Genomic DNA, 7,065 nt, shown 5'->3' with positions numbered 1-7,065 from the left:
TGGGCTTTGCTTCTGTAAAGACTGACAGCCTTGGAAACCCTGTGGGGCAGTTCCACTCTGTCCTCTAGGGGCGCTGTGAGTCAGAATCGACTCCACTGCAGTGGGTGTGGTTTGGGCTTTGCTTCTGTAAAGATTGACAGCCTTGGAAACCCTCTGGTGCAATTCCACTCTGTCCTCTAGGGGCGCTGTGAGTCAGAATTGACTCCATGGCAGTGGGTTTGGTTTGGGCTTTGCTTTCATAAAGATTGACAGCCTTGGAAATCCTCTGGGGCAGTTTTCTGTTCTCTAGGGGCGCTGTGAACTGGAATCAAATGGTCAGCAGTGGGTTTGGTTTAGGTTTTGCGTCCATAGAGATGACAGCCTTGGAAACTCTATAGGACAGTCCTATTCCCTCCTCTAGGAGCTCCATGAGCTGGAATTGACTACAGCAATAGATTGTTTTGGAGTTTTTACTCAGGGTGATCTTAGAGTAAGGCAGCTGGGTGGTGCAAATTGTTAACTGCTCCACTACTAGGCAAAAGGTTGAAGGTTCAAAACTTCCTAGAGGCACCTTAGGAGACAGCCCTGGTGATCTGCTTCCCAAAGATCAGAGCCTTGAAAACTATGGTGCAGTTCTACTCTGCACACACGGGATTGAAATCAACTCCACGATGGAAAAGGAACTATCTTTGAGTAGGTTCTGATGTCCCCTAAGAACTTTCAGGATGAATCCTTCTCCCAGTAAGAAAATGAACTTGGCCCATGGGACCCCATTCTACCCCCTTCTGGCCTGTTTTTATTTTAGGTTCCAAGGCTCAAGGACCATTGTCTCTTGGAGACGCTGGTCTTGAAGCTCTCCTGGTAAGCTCTAGAAGTCATGAGGAACACTGGGCTGATGCAAGTCATGGTAGTTAAGGTTGTGCATCAACTGGGCTGGGCCTGGTTGAGTGGCTGGGCAGCTGGTGGTAGTTATTCCCCATGATGAGACTGACAATCAACTCCATGGTGGGATCTACCACAAGCAGCTGAGTAGCTGCTTTAGGGATGTGATCTACTTCCCATGTATAAGAAGAAGCTTTGGGAATGGTCTCCAGCTTATGGCACGCTTGAACCCTGCATGTAGCCATGTCGTTGTTCAGAAGCCTGCCATACTCTGCTGATCTTGGGACTGTCAGTGGACTTGAATTAACAGCCTGCCATGTGGTTTGGTAACATCAGGACTGTGCCTTTTCACTTGTCAACCTTGGGTTTGTCAGTCTCAGCAGCTAGCGGCTGTCTGAGTGAAGAAAAGCCTCTAGCTTCAGTGGGCTAGCAGCAGGAGGCAGAGCTGAAGCCCAAGGATGAGGGGCTTTCACCCAGGCCCTAGAGCCTGGCACTTTGAACTCGGACTTACAGCCTTCAAGCTGTAAGAAAATAAACTCCTGTTTGTTAAAGCCATCCCATTTGGGGTATTTCTGTTAGAATGGCACTAGGTAACCAATATACAAATATTCATAGATTTGCTAATGGCATGAGTTCTGTAGAAGAAATGGAATGTGTCTTGCTAGTGTGTGACATGAACCTGACTATCTTGGCAATTAGGAGCTCTGGTAGTACTTGACTGCTAACCAGAAGGCTGGCGGTTCAAACCCACCAGCCACTCCTCGGAAGGAAGGTTGGGCAATCTACTTCTGTAGTGATACTGCCTCGTCAACCCAAGGAGGGATCACTATTAGTTGGGGCCGACTCGATGGCACATAACAACAACAACATCTTGGTAATTAGGATTACTTGCTCATTACCTTTATATTTTCACAAAAAGCTGTACCCAAAAAAAGAGACTTCTCTTCTTGCTGGATAACTTAAACGTTTTCTGATAATTCCCAAATGGGCATCTCATCATTTTCCATGTGGCTGAAGAGACAGTGGGAAGGCTCTAGTCACTATCAAGGTGCCTCAAGATGGAAGTGACAGATAACTGTGGTGTTGAACTCAACCAACGACTTGCATGTCCATTCATTATGACAGATACAAATTCAAAAAGCATCTGACAGACAGTGCTTTTCGTTAAGAAAAACAAATGCCTTTTTGTTGGTGAGATTGCTTTCACAAAGTTAATGTCAGGGTAATGCATGTTATAGAACACATGATCTCCTATTGCCATAGTTACTGATTGAGTGAGCATAGTAACTCTTTGGAATATCAACATCGGATGGTTTTATTTTTCCATTAACAGCCATTAGCTCTGCTCTGTTGAACACCACCACTCCATTCTCTCTACGAAGGGCTGTGCTTAATGGCATATCAGCCCAATAACACAAATCTTTACTATTTCCAGTACTTGAAACAGTCTCATTCTAGAAATTACTAGTCCTGCTCATTTCTTAAAAACTGCATATTATTATTATTACTGAGATCAAGTTTATATACAACAAAATGCACAAAATTCAGTGCATTTGACAAATGTATACACCTTTGTATGATCCAGGATGAATATACAAAAATCAGTTATTTTTCGACATGCTAGCAATGTAGGCCTTGGGCCAAGGGCAGTTGCCTGCCAAGCGCAAGGCTGGTGGTTCAAACCCACCAGTCGCTCCCCACCAGGTAGATCAGGCCGTCTCTTTAAGAGCTCTGGTAGCAAAGCCTAAGGCACTTGACTGCTAACCAGAAGGCAGGCAGTTCAAACCCGCCAAGCACTCCTCAGAAGGAAGATGGAGCAATCTACTTCCATAGTGATACTGCCTCAGAAACCCAAGGAGGGGTTGCTATGAGACGGGTCCGACTCGATGGCACATAACAACAACAGCAGTAATTTAGGTGCCAAAAATTAAATTAAGAACAACTCCATTTATGGTTGTTGTTGTTGTTGTTATATGCTGTTGAGTCGGCCCTGACTCTTAGCGACCCCTCCTTGGGTTTCCGAGGCTGTCAGTCTTCACAGAAGCAAAGCCCAAACCACACCCACTGGAAGCAAAGCCCAAATCAAATTCACTGCCATTGACTTGACTTGACTCATAGCGACCCCTCCTTGGGTTTCCGAGGCTGTCAATCTTCACAGAAGCAAAGCCCAAACCACACCCACTGGAAGCAAAGCCCAAACCAAATTCACTGCCGTTGACTTGACTTGACTCATAGCGATCCCTCCTTGGGTTTCCGAGGCGGTATCACTATGGAAGTAGATTGCCTAACCTTCTTTCCAAGGAGTGGCTGGTGGGTTTGAACCACCAGCCTTCTGGTTAGCAGGCAAGTGCCTTAGGCACTATGCTACCAGAGTTCCTGGTAGCATCAAAAAATAAATTTTTGAATAAATATTATTTGAATAAATAAAATTTTGGAATAAACTTAATCAAAACAAGTGCAAGACACATACACTGAAAACTATACAATTTTGTTGAAAAAAATTTAGTAGTAATTCCCTGCTCCATGAATGAGGAAGGATGAGCCTTGACTGCAACTGTCTCTCAACCTCAAGGGGATCCAGCTTTTAAGCGAATCTCACCCACACTGGAAGGCCTAGTGCAGGTTAGGAAACAGGCTACTCCTCATTGAGAAGACAGAATGGCTGGATACACCAACCAAGAGTTGGACCTCAGGACTTGCCTTTAGATGAAGCAATCGATGTTCTTGCTGTTTAAATGCTTTTGAGTTGAGTTTTCTGTTATTTCCAGTCAAAAGCAACGTCACTGAATCAGAAGCAAAACCTAGATGTGAAGAGTACAACCACTGGTTACAGGATGAGGTGCATCAAACTCCACCCTGCTCTTCCTTCCCTCTCACTCTTCCTCATTAGCAGAGTGTTCTCACACATACAGCAATTAGTGAGGCAAGCTCTCTGTGAGTGTCACGTTCACCTTGCTAAGGAGGTTTGTTGTTTCTTGAGTAACACCACCCTGACACCAGGGCGGAGATGTTGCTTCGCAGCTGTCAGCAGGGGGTGTGTTTTTGCTTCTCCTCTTCCTTTAGTTTTTAAAAACTGACATGTAACTTGCAAACAATATAGTGCTTACATATTAAGTGGAGCAGCTTGAAGTGTTTTCACACATGTATATTCCCATTAACAACCACTCATAGGAAGACTGATAGACAGCAGCACCCCAGAAAGTCCCCTCATGCCTGCTCCTGCTCAAAGCCCACTCCCCCATCCCCTGCAAAGTTTAACTCTTTTTCTATTGTCATAGATTAGCATGTCTCTCCTTACCCTTTATGTTAAATAAACCGTGCAGCACATATGTTTGCAGGTCTCATCTCTTTTGTTTAGTGTAATGTTGGTGATAGTCATCCTTGTGGTTGCATTGATCAGTAGTTTGTTCTTTCTCTTTGCTGTATGTTGTTGTTGGGCACCAGAGAGTCGATTCTGACTTATAGTGTCCCTACAGAACAGAGTAGAACTGCCCCATAGGATTTTCTAGGCTGTAATCTTTATGGGAAGGAGCTCTGATGGCACAGTGGTTAAGGCATTTGGCTGCTAACCAAAAGGCCGGTGGTTTGAACCCACCAGCCACTCCGTGGAAGAAAGGTGAGGCTGCCTGTGTCTGAAAGACTAACAGGTTTGGAAGCTCAGTGGGGATTGCTGTGACTTGGAATCGACTTGGTGGCAGTGAGTTTGGTCTGGGTTTTGGTGTAATTTTTATTGGAGAACACTGCCAGGCCTTTTCTCCCGTGGAGCCACTACTGGGTTTGAACTGTGACCCTCAGTTAGTAGCTGAGCACTTTACTATTGAGCCACTAGGCTTCCTTCATTGCTATATATTTTTTGTAATTTCCCATTATTTATTTATCTCCTCTTCAATTGATTGTCATTTGGCTTTCCCAGTTTCATAGTACTACAAAGAAAGCTACCATAAGCATTCTCAAACATGTGCTTTTGGGGCTACAGAGACCCGTTCCAGTTGAGTATTTACCCCGGGGGTGGAACTGCGGGACCATGGGATATGTGTACATTCAGTTTTTGTAGAATACCAAACTGCCTTCTAAAGCGGTTTTTGAATTTATATTCTAACAGCAATATATGCAAATTTCAGCTGCATGACAGCCTCGTCATCATTTGATATTGTCAATTCTTTTTTAATTTTAGCCATTTTGTTGGGGATGTAGTACTATCTTATTGTAGTTTTAATTTGTGTTTTCTTGATGACTAATGAAGGAGCTCTGGTAGCATAGTGCCTAAGGCACTTGACCGCTAACCAGAAGGTGGGCAGTTTAAATCCACCAGCCACTCCTCAGAAGGAAGATGGGGCAATCTACTTCCATAGTGATACTGCCTCAGAAACCCAAGGAGGGGTCGCTATGAGTCAGGTCTGACTAGACGGCACATAACAACAATAACAACGATGACTAATGATATTGAGCATCTTATCAATGTTTACTGGCCATTTCAATAATCTCATGTATTAAGTGCCTGTTAAGTCTTTTGCCCATTTCATTTTAAAAAGTTGGGTTGAGCTGTTGTTGCTTTACAGATGTTCTTTGAAGATGAGTTTTTGGTCAGATATATAGGAGGCCCTCAGTGGTGCAAACAGTTAAGTGTTGAGCTGCTCACTGAAAAGTGTTTACTTCTACCCTGCACACAGGGTTTGGAACACATCAATTGATTGGACTGCAACTGTTTTGTTTATTTGTTTGTTTGTTTTACTGGTTAGATATATGTATTGCAAATATCTCCCCACTTTGAACTTGTCTTTTTACTTTTAATTGTTGTGTTTTATAGAACAAAATTCTTAATCTTAATGAAGACCAAGTCATCAACTTTTTGTGCCTACTGCTTTGTGTGTCCTGTTTAAGAAATCTTTGCCTACTAATAGTATTGAAAATATTTTTTTAGAACTTCATTGTCTTATGTTTCACTTTTAGTTCAATGGTCCATCTCAAATGACCTTTTGTGTATGTTGTGAGGTAGCAGTCAAGACTTATTTCATATAATACAGACATCCAAATGATCCAACATTTGGATCCTTTCTCCCTTTATTTTAAATCAGGTGACTTTTTAATGTGTGTGTCATTTCTGGACACTAATTTGGTGAAAAACAAGTCTCCAGGAATTGACTGAAAACCCACTGAGATACTTCAACAAACAGATACAGCACTGGTGGTGCTTACTTGTTTATGACAGGAAATTTGGAAGACAGCCACCTGGCCAACTGACTGGAAGAGATCCATATAAGCGCCCACTCCAATAAAAGGTGATTCCACAGAATGTGGAAATTATCAAACAACGACAACAATTAATATCACATTCAAGTAAAATCTTGCTGAAGATAATTCAAAAAGAGTTGCAGTAGTATATTGACAGGGGACTTCCAGAAATTCAAGCTGGATTCAGAAGAGGACATGGAATGAGGGATATCATTATTGACATCAGATGGATCTTGGCTGAAAGCAAAAAATATCAGAAAGATGTTTACCTGTGTTTTATTGACTACAAGAAGGCATTTGACTATGTGGATTATAACAAATTATAGACAACATTGTGAAGAATGGGAATTCCAGAACATTTAATTGTGCACATTAGGAACCTGCCCATGGACCAGGAGGCTGCCATTCTAACAGAACAATGGGATACTGCCTGGTTTTAAGTCAGGGTGTGTGTCAGGGTTATATCTTTCACCACACTTTTTCAATCTGTATGCTGGACAAACAATCCAAGAAGCTGGATTATACGAAGAATAATGTGTCATCAGGCTTGAAGGAAGACCATTAACAACCTGCAATATGCAGACAACACACCCTTGATTGCTGAAAGTAAAGATGACTTGAAGCACTTACTGATGAAGATTAAAGAGTACAGTCTGCAAGAATGGATTAAACCTTAATATAAAGAAAACAAAAGTCCTCACAACTGGATCAATAAGCAACATAACAATAAATGGAGAAAAGATAGAAGTTGTCAGAGATTTCATTACTTGGATCTACAATCAACACTCATGGAATCGGCAGTCAAGAAATCAGATGTCGAGAGTTCTGGTAAGGTGGTGGATGAGGCAGAAGGACTACACAGACCCTCTTCAAAAAAGAAAAGGGAAACCAATGAACACAAACACAGAAGATAATCTTGGACCCCTGAGCCTTGAAGGGAAGGATATAGAAGTGGACTAAACCCCAACTAGC

The sequence above is a fragment of the Orycteropus afer genome, unplaced genomic scaffold, assembly GCF_000298275.1.
Source record: "Orycteropus afer afer isolate SDZICR_OR568_19922 unplaced genomic scaffold, OryAfe1.0 scaffold00092, whole genome shotgun sequence".
NCBI lineage: Eukaryota > Metazoa > Chordata > Mammalia > Tubulidentata > Orycteropodidae > Orycteropus > Orycteropus afer.
This window is presented reverse-complemented; position numbering follows the sequence as displayed.